This window comes from Chrysemys picta, chromosome 6, assembly GCF_011386835.1.
Source record: "Chrysemys picta bellii isolate R12L10 chromosome 6, ASM1138683v2, whole genome shotgun sequence".
Lineage (NCBI taxonomy): Eukaryota > Metazoa > Chordata > Testudines > Emydidae > Chrysemys > Chrysemys picta.
In genome coordinates, this window is record NC_088796.1 from 30,298,359 (window position 1) to 30,309,336 (window position 10,978).

A 10,978-nucleotide genomic window follows, 5' to 3' on the forward strand; every position below is an offset into this window, starting at 1 on the left:
TATAGAAGCTAACTTAGAGTTTACATAAACTAGCAATTAAGAACTAACAATGACGAACTAACACAGAGCAAGCTGAACCTCAACCTCTGGAACATGGTGGGTTGTCCCTATTATAGGGCCTGATCCTAAGCGCCCGCCTTCCATGTCCAAACTTGAATTCCTCACCCCAAAAAATGTTAGGGTACCCTTACTCTATAGGTTGGCATGTTCGTGCATTTTAATGACACATTTGTAACCATTAGAGACGATTAGTTCATCCCCACTTCTGTTATTTCTGACCTAACTGGTTATTTTGGTTATTTCCAAGTTTTTGTAGTGTACCTGTTAAGTCTGAAAAATGTCATGAACTTGGGTAAACTTACCTACCAACTTGCTTGAACTTGCCCACTTATCTGTGTGAAAGGTCACAAACATATATACTGTATGCTTTAGCTCATCACCACCTATCTAGGGTAAAGGGCTCAATCATATGTATGTTAACTTGCTTAGCTTAACATACAGGATGTTGCCTGTAGGTTCCTTGTGTTACAGCTAAAATACTCCAATACAAATTGATAAACCCATAATAATAACTAATAACAAACTTATAATATAACAAATGATTAAACTTATAAAAAAAGATATATATACAAGCAAGCAGGCTAGCTCTATAGGCTACAAACTACCCATAAGAGAACAAATGGATGTAAAAATAATACAGAGAACACCTAGTGGCTCCTTTTGGCCTTAAAATCTATCAATCTATCCAGATTAATCCAACACAGTAAAATAATTGCTGCTGAGTCTGGATGTCAGATTCACGAGTAGGTGAAAATGTTTCTGTTCAATATGTTTTTCAATTAAATAAAAATGTTCACAGAAAGGGTCTATTCTTCAAAACTTTTCAGTTTTTGTCTGGAAATGTTTCAGCTTCAGTTGCTAAAATCACAATCACTTTTGGACATTTATGACAAAATGTCCAAAAAAAAAAAAAATCCTTGGGGGAGAAAAATCCCATTTTCCAAAACCCTATATAAAAAGCAACTTCATGGTGTAATCATCAAATGTAAAAGCAGATAAAAAATGTATTGTTAGATGAGAAGTATTATAGCTAAAGGTGTTCCAGCTTGATTAAAAATGTGAGGACCCAGTCATGGCAGATGGCTACCATGAAATTGTGGGCTGTTTTTATGAGTGTGGTTTTGAGTGTTTAAACGATTTGATTTGATCTTCATCTACCATAGTTCATCAGCACTCTCCTGATGCTTGAGGACGTGGATCAGAACAGCTCTCCTTTTGCAGTACGTAAAAGAAAAAATCAGAATGAGAGATAGTGGGCCAGTTCCTCAGCTGGTATGAAATAGTGTTGCTACATTGAGGTCAGTGGAACTACATTGATGTACTGTACACCATCTGAGGATTAACCTAATATTGTCTATTTCTGCTGAGCAACATAGAAGAGTAAAGATGGGTGGGTGGGGGAAGTGAGTGGTCATAATTGAATGTGGTTGTAATCATGACTAAGATGAGATCAAGCAGAAGACAATGGGGATCTTTGAGTAAGAGCAAATAAAATGTTGGAAGAATGAGAAAAGCACAAGGATAGAATTAAATAGCTTAAAGTTATGGGGGTGGGAGGGAAGAGGGAAAGGAAACAGATTGGAAATGGATGCATGGAAGCATTTTAGGAGGGAAATTATTGAATGCCTAAGGGGTCTGCTTGATTTCTAGTGATAAATGAACCTCTAGATAGGAAGAGCCAAAACAGATGAATGAGGAAAGGGAAAAATATTGAAGAGTGAAAAAAAAGCTGGCGAAAAATATAGAGAAATAAACTAAACACAAACCCCTTACTCAAAGTGCAGATTGAAGTTAAGAGTAAAACATTTTATGGCTAGGTAGCAAAAGAAAAAAAAATTGCATGAGTCTAAGACAAATAAGATGAGTCCTGTCCTGCTTCCCATTAAAGTCATTGGAAAACTCCCACTGACTTCTGTGGAAACAGGATCAGACCTGATATTTTAAAAAATTGTACTATTGCACCAGTGAAACTGAAGTTCTGAGGGCAAATTCTTAGCTGCTGCAAGTTGTCATAGCTCCATAATAATTTATACGAGTTGAGGAAATGCCCCACAAGTGGGATGGAACTTTCCTTCAAACCTACTATTCAGTAATTTTATACAATTTCTTTCAGTGAAAAAATGTTCTAATGTGAAGAAAATCCATTCAATACTTTTAGTGACATAATGGAACAATGAAACACACAAACCCTGGTTTTAGTCTATTTTTAAAAAAAATACTTGAATAATTCAAAACTCGTTCAGATTAAATTAAAAAAAAAAAATCCAACTCCTAATGACTTTTCATACTTTGTAGCATTCACAGAGGAACAAATTCCTAGCTAAGATTGACTAATAGCCTTCTCTGTCTCACCATTGGTTCCAGCCTCAACACAAAGTTTATTCTAACCTATAACTTCTCCTGTGCTTCCTTTCTTGCTTCCCCCACTTACGGAATGACCTTCCTGAGCTAGTCTGTCATGCTACTTTATTCAAATCCTCCTTGAAGACTCACTTCTATCATGCTGCCTAGACAAAACTAGCCTACTAACTATGTCAATAATTGGGGATGAAAATATTTTAACTGAAGTTAATGGGGAATACCCTTGATTCACCCTGGTGTAATTCAAAACAGATTTTGGTTTTCAGGCATGGGTGGTCTTCACTTGTCCTTCAAACTTAATGGCCTTATTTTAGACACAAGGAGCAGAAGTGGTCTGAAGTATTTGTCAAGCATGAAATACTTTTTTCTTCAGTTTTGGAGTTTATCTATAGTTAATATTGTGTCACTGTTCCCACTATAAACCCCTACTTTCAGGGAATTATAATGCAGTTGTAAAAATGTGGTCCCAAGCTGACAGTACACAAGCATTCAAACAAGCAGCACATTTGTTTTCATAGTATTTGACAAGAGAAACTCATTTAGCTCTTTTTTTAAATGTAGGAGTACAAAAAAAGAAATAAAAAGGAAGTTACTGCTTTCAGATGTTCCTCCACACTTCTATAACTCAAACATTGCTTTGTTTTTCAAAGTGAAATTTGGGAGCGCTTCCTCCTGTTCATAATGTGGTGGATGTGGACTAGTATTTTTGGCTACTTTGGGAAGTAAACATCAAAATAACTGGGCAGATCATGATGGAAAACTAGCTTCTGCACGTTTAGCTACAGCTTGTTCAACCAAAAATGTTAGACAGTTTTAAAACTGCAACATGTGGAAGTTGCACTGACACATAAAATAATAAGCCACAACAAGGGTGTGTATTAACAGATTCCTAGTATGCTCCTTGGGTGTTCTGGGAGGCTGTAGCTCAATGGTAGAATGCCTTCTGTAATGGCTGGCGCATGGGCAGTCATGCCTAGTGGGTGTAGCCAGTAGCAGCCCAAAGAGTCAGAGCTGGAGTAAGATGCCAAAGCCTAAGCTGAAGTCATAGTCAGAAGGTCAAGAGTTGGAGCTGGGAGTCAAAATCCAAAGCCAGAGTCTGAAGGCATAGTTGGGAGTCAGGAGTCAAAACGGAGCTGGGGGCAGGAGCAAGGTCTGTCAGCCAGCTAAGGATCCACCTAGTTGCCACAGGCAACTTTCTCATATCCCCTCCAGGTTTCAGTAATGTATCTTCACCAGGGATTCCAGGAGCAATGCCAAGCAGGCCCTCTGTGAGCAGCACAGCCTGCTGAGTTTGGGTCTACAAGGCTCAGAGCCTATCAGTCAGCACTTTGCCAGAGCTGTTGGGTGGTGACATGAATGCAGCAGTTGCTCAGGGGCCAGCAGACCCAGCTTCTGGACCTGGGGATCCTTATGCCTTCACCCATTCCAGAAGTGTACTAATAGCATGCTATTGCATACCAAGAGCATGGCTTGCTAATAATCATAGAATCATAGAACGTTAGCGTTGGAAGAGACCTCAGGAGGTCATCTAGTCCAACCCCCTGCTCAAGGCAGGACCAACACCAATAATACATTTCTTTTAAAAAATGTAAAATATTTTCCTGGGTTTTCATATAATGTATTCCTCTGCTATGAAAAATAGTTACTAGTAGAAGAATAACAGAAAAAGTTTTCTCTACTATTTTCAATATATTGATTCATTTTTCTAACACTCTTCTTTGTCTAACCTTCCCTGGACTATATGGACCCTTTCTGACTCACCCTATCCCCTCCCAGATGCTGGGCTCTCCTTTCAGTTGCAGTTTCTGGCCTAGTAGCTACTTTCAGTATAAAAAAACTGATTTGGGATAGTGAAGAGTTTTGATTTCCGCCCTGATCCTGTGAGTACTCACACAGACATAGCTTTAAGTTTCATTGAACTCCACATCTCTACTCACATGCATAAAGTTAAACGTGTGCATAAGTAGTTGTAGGATCAGGGTCTTAGTATTTCACAATAGGAATCTTGTTAGAAGCAGCTGGATGTCCACAAACTCTTGCTGAAAGGTCACCATGGCACTCTGGAAGTCAATTTATAATGGTTTCCTTTGAACTTCCGTGTCCCTCTCTGTTCATGCGCCGCTAAATCTTGTAAATGTTTGCAGATAGAGCCTATACATGATCTGTGAAAAATATCACACACAAAATGTAGAAAGGGGAAAGACTTCTCATCCTTATTTTCTCATTAACTATTTCCTGTTTGTGCTCTGATTTTGAAAATTGAAGCTCACAGTGAAATTATTGGGAATGGCTGAGTGCTCAGCACTTTTGAAAATCAGGCTACATATTTAGGGAGATAATATGGACTTACAGAATCATTTTTAAAAAATATGTTCAAAAATATCAATTCTGGATCTAGTTCTCCATTGCCCTCAAAACCAGTCAGAGACATGGGTACTATAGGCCTGTGCCTGGAGCCTCAGCTCATAGATTCATCTGATTACATCAGAATTTCGGTTTCATTAAAAAGCCCAGTAAGTCTGTAGTTCTCATGGATGTGACAGAAACCTTGAACACATGAATTGAGCAAAACTGTTAGCGCACTATTTGCCTGAGTGTGCAGACAGTGTGAAACAATAGCGTGAGAGGTATGCACTACCCTATTCAGTTTGAGTGTTAAACTCAGTTAGATGAAAGACCCACTGCTCCTGGGACCTCACCAACCTGTCCACAGAAGAGGAATCTGTATGTGGTAGGGAAAAAATGAAGTTGCAATATCTGGCACAACAGAACAAGTTATGACTGGAGTATCACTAATGTATCTTAACTTTCTTTGGTTGTGCCATAGCCTTGCCATTATTTTAATGTTTTTTTTTGCTTTTGTATGGTTATACAACAGTGACATTTGTCCGAAGGAACGCAACATGTAGCCTATCTATGATTTTATTATTTTTATAGTTACAAGGTTAGTAAGTTACCTGTACAATCTAACACTTAGATATGAAACCTTTCCTCTATCTGATTTTTTTTTCTTAATGTAAGACCATTTCTAATTACTATACATGTAGAAAAAATAATATACAGTCTCTGGAAGGAAGTGGAACATGAAAATGTATCTGCTGAATGAGATAGGATCATGTTAAAGGGTCAAAGCATATTATAATTATTTATATCCTTGCTTTTTGTCAGATTATCCATTGTAACCTAAGTAAAATGAAACTGTACCATTGTAATGTAATTCTCCGACTGGAATAGATCAGTCATCCAAAGATCATGAGTACTGTTTGATTCTGAAGACTACAGACTGACAAATGTCACCTCACATGGGGAGAATCAATATTTATATCCTACTTTCCCTGTGAAATTCAGCTACTTGGTTGTGCCATCATGGTTTTTCAGGCTAAAGAAAAGAATAAAACTGTTGTGAAGACATTATTCATTCTCAGCAAAGTTAGAAAAAAATAATTTTTAAGTATGCTAATCTAATAACTCAACTTTTAGAAAACAAAGGAAGATTCATCTCCTGGTCTGACAGCCTAACCACAAATTCTCTGTAAAGTACCTGAATCAGAGTATACTATTAATTTTATGAAGGCAGTGAATACCGCATAGCATAAGAATTTGTTTTATTATGAAAGAGACTTAGAATGTGAAAGCTAGGTTTTGTTCTCCCAGGGCCATATTCTGCTATGACTGCAAACCCACTTCAGGGACCTGCTAGCAGTGTAAGTCAGGATAGAATTCCTTTCTTCTCCCCATAGTTTAAAAAATGCAAGATTATTTAACATAGACTCTTTTTTAATCTTTGTAAAAACTCCTAAAGTTGAACAATGAATGTAGCTATAAAGTTGTGATGTTTTTGTTTTTTATGTATTTAATGTCTAGGAATATTTTCTGTGTTGAAAGATAGCAGCCATTTTGTTCTTTGCTGCAGGAAATACATGCGTGCGCGCGCACACACACACACACACACACACACACACTCTCTCTCTCTCTCTGCTCTCACATAGAGACTTTACTTTTATTTATTGTTGCTGTTGTGATTTCTTGAATATATTAGTATAGACTGAGAAGGTCAGATCCTCGGGTGGTGTAAATCAGAATATGTATCATTGAAGTGTATAGATGTCTCATTTATACAAGCTGAGGATCTGGCACACAGTATACAGCTTCTCTGTTGCAAATTCTATGTCTTTAAAAATGCAGTATATTTAAAAATATTTTTTATTTTATTCTATTATTAATTAAATGGTCAGAATGGGTGACTTTCCAAAGTGTGTGTAATGTCACATATAGAGTTTTCAGTTATCTTGAAACCAAGTTGGCGAAACAAAAATGTCAAATGAATAAAACTATGAATGAAAGTTTGTTTTTAGAGTTCTGAATTAGGTTGTTAAGAAAAAGTCATTAGTACATTGTATTTGGATTCTTCCTCCAACTGGGACTTAAAAGTTAACAGTATTTAATGTAATAATAACTTAATAACACATTCCTCCCACAGCAGCAACACAAATATATAATGCAGTAACATTGCACTTGTAATGCTGTTTATATTCATAGATTCATAGATTATAGGACTGGAAGGGACCTCGAGAGGTCATCGAGTCCAGTCCCCTGCCCGCATGGCAGGACCAAATACTGTCTAGACCATCCCTGATAGACATTTATCTAACCTACTCTTAAATATCTCCAGAGACGGAGATTCCACAACCTCCCTAGGCAATTTGTTCCAGTGTTTAACCACCCTGACAGTTAGGAACTTTTTCCTAATGTCCAACCTAGACCTCCCTTGCTGCAGTTTAAACCCATTGTTTCTGGTTCTATCCTTAGAGGCTAAGGTGAACAAGTTCTCTCCCTCCTCCTTATGACACCCTTTTAGATACCTGAAAACTGCTATCATGTCCCCTCTCAGTCTTCTCTTCTCCAAACTAAACAAACCCAGTTCTTTCAGCCTTCCTTCATAGGTCATGTTCTCAAGACCTTTAATCATTCTTGTTGCTCTTCTTTGGACCCTTTCCAATTTCTCCACATCTTTTTTAAAATGCGGCGCCCAGAACTGGACACAATACTCCAGCTGAGGCCTAACCAGAGCAGAGTAGAGCGGAAGAATGACTTCTCGTGTCTTGCTCACAACACACCTGTTAATGCATCCCAGAATCATGTTTGCTTTTTTTGCAACAGCATCACACTGTTGACTCATATTTAGCTTGTGGTCCACTATAACCCCTAGATCCCTTTCTGCCGTACTCCTTCCTAGACAGTCTTTTCCCATTCTGTATGTGTGAAATTGATTTTTCCTTCCTAAGTGGAGCACTTTGCATTTGTCTTTGTTAAACTTCATCCTGTTTAACTCAGACCATTTCTCCAATTTGTCCAGGTCATTTTGAATTATGACCCTGTCCTCCAAAGTAGTTGCAATCCCTCCCAGTTTGGTATCATCCGCAAACTTAATAAGCGTACTTTCTATGCCAATATCTAAGTCGTTGATGAAGATATTGAACAGAGCCGGTCCCAAAACAGACCCCTGCGGAACCCCACAAGTTACGCCTTATAGTATTCACTGAATGTAAAGTGAATAATTTGGTACATCTGAAAGTGCAAAAGTATTAACTTTTATATAATCCACATAGGAATAGCACATTTTGGATTTGCTTTTCTAATAAAATGACAACTAATGTCATCCTATGATATAATTTACATGATACCTGGTGGTGTTCATACAAAATATAATTTGTTGTAGGAGATATTAATTAGCCATGTAATTTTTTGATTCAGTGAGGAAAATGATATTGTAAAATTATCTTTTTACCGTTTACCATTTTTAATCTTTAGGGGAGTGGGGGGATCAAAAATTTATTGACATCAGTGGGAGTCTTTCGTTTGGCTTCAGCAGGATTTGGATCAGGTCTTAGAATAGAAGCATATTTCAGACTGCCAGTCAAATTACTGCTTAAGAGGATTTACTCTATGTGCATATATGAGCTAGAAAATATATATAAAACATTTACAATCCACAAAAGGTGCTAATATAACAAACTGATCTAATATACATAGTCCCTACTGATTATCATATTATCTAAGTCCAGGACCTTCAGTACATGCCCCTACCACATGAGCTAATGTAGTACCTACTGGTAAGTAGCAGGCTTTTAGTTTTGCAGGGTCCAGCTACTAGAAGGAGACATGATCACCTGTGCTAAGTTAGTGTTTTATTTCCTCTTGGAACATTTTTCTAGCACATGAAGAAATAGGTTTCGGTTTCTGACAGAAAAATACTGGGTTGGAGGGATAAATCAGGAGAGAAAAAGGTATGTCACTAAGTAGAAAATAGAAGGATTTGACCAACAAAGAGGCAGGTGGCAGTCCTGGGATATCAAGGTCAATTGCATCTGACTTCCATTTTGAATCATGACTATTTATGCTTTTAGTGCAGTATTTCCAGAAATGTTTCACAACAGGAGTTTGTGCCAGTGTGCCATTAGCTGAAATGTCCTACTGTTAACATCCCTGTAGCCTGTCTTTCATGTTTATAAGGCTCCTTTCCATCACTGTTTTTACATTCCAGAACTAGATATTCTGCAGTCCAGCAGGAAACTCTCCAACTTTGGTGTTGTTTAAAACTTACAAGCCCAAAACCAACATGGTAAATAAACTGGAATTACATCTGTCTGGAATTATTTTTTTTTTTATGTCTCAAATGAAAGCACTTTCTATCCAATTAATAATTGGAAATGATTTAAAGTAAACAAAGAGTATAAACAAGGAAGAATAATTGTATTAGTGAAATGTGAACAACATCTTGAAATTGTAACCTAAGAAAGAAACCCTGAAAATCAGTCTTTAAAGTAACTACAGAAAATAAATGCTTTGTGTTCTTTGAGATATGTTTTAAGAAACCAGGGGTACCATAATTAAGTGTCACTTGCCAATATTTTCCAGCTCTGTGTAAAGTTAACTGGACATATAAAACATATTGTCTCCTGCTGCTAACATTTTATTGTCCTGTGTCTGTAATAAATGCTGGACTGGTATGCTTCAGGATGTAATTTTGTGCAGGAAACCGCAATAAGGTCTGGGCATAATTGCAACAAAAGACCAAGATTACAAGATAGAAGTTTGCAAAAATCTGTTGACATTTTTATCAAAAGAAATTCTCTAAACACAGTAATTCTAATAATGCATTCCTACATACGGGCAAATGCTAGCAAGAGTAATTGACATTTAATATTGCCACACACCAAAACAGTTTTATGAGACCTGATTAAGGCATGAAGTTACCTCATCTGGCCCAGCACTCAACCAGAGAAATATTTAGTTATAATATTTTACAATCTTTTAAATCACGAACTATTCAACTTTAAAAGAATATGTGTTAAATATGGAATTCAGATCTGTCTTCCACCTACATTTTTAAGTCTTTTTTTCTCAAATACAACTGCCAACCCACAACAATGCCAGACATTTTTGAAAATAGACTGTAGTTCTGGCTTCCCTTTTCAATTGTTTCAGTGAAATAGATTTTCTTTCTGATACACAAGGTCAGGGAAAGAATAAAGGAGAAGAAAGATGTTTTGTTAACAGGAACTTATGTTTTTGACTATGAGTTCACAGTTATCCATGGTCTCCCAGGCCTTGCCACTTTGGTCAACACTTGCAATTTCTATACTTTCAATATTTTATTTCTTATTTTGAGAAAGATCAGAGTTGATTTAAAGTTGAAAACTGAAGTTAAGTTTTCACAGACAAATGAAACTGAAGCTGCAGCAACAGAGATTATAACACAAATATTATTGTAGATGATATAGTATATGTCAGCTATAGAGACAATAACTGCAATAGTGTGATAATTTCCCCCCTGGGAGCCACAGATGATGAGCATTTAAAGAAGTGATGTTCCGCTAATGTAATGGTATTTTAGATGGAAACTAATGAACTTACCTATGTTTTGATGGTCTCTATCAAAGAAAGTATTAAAGAGGGGATCTCTATATAATAAGGGTGTTGGAGGGCAGAACTGAGGCATATTAGCAGAGCTAAATTTGGGAGCTTCCATATTGCATTATGACTGGCTCTGTTTAGCCATACTAGCCTATTCCCATGATGAGCAATAAATTCATACCACCCACCTGCACCCCAGAAATAAAGAGCCATAGGATATGAGTGATCAATTGCTCTGTGAGGAGTGTGGTATCATAAGTTCACAGAGTTTCAGATTCTAAGGCCAGAAGGGACAACTGTTATCTTATCTGATCTGCATACATAGTCCATAGGCTGGGACTGAGGATACTCATTATCTGCTGTTAACCATAAAATCTCATTGCTTACAATAACCAATGTAGAAATGTCTTCACTTTTTATTGTTATTATTACATTTAATGTGCACTACATCTACAGGCCCCAGCCAAGATCAGGGATCCATAATGACAAATGCGGTATACAGGAAAAGAAAATCCTTGCCCCAAAGAGTTTAAAGTCTAAATAGACAAAAACAAAATAATAATAATAAAAAAAGGGAGTAAAGAAGTATTAATAGTCCCATTTTAAAGCTGGGGAACTAAAGCAGAGAGAGATTAAATGA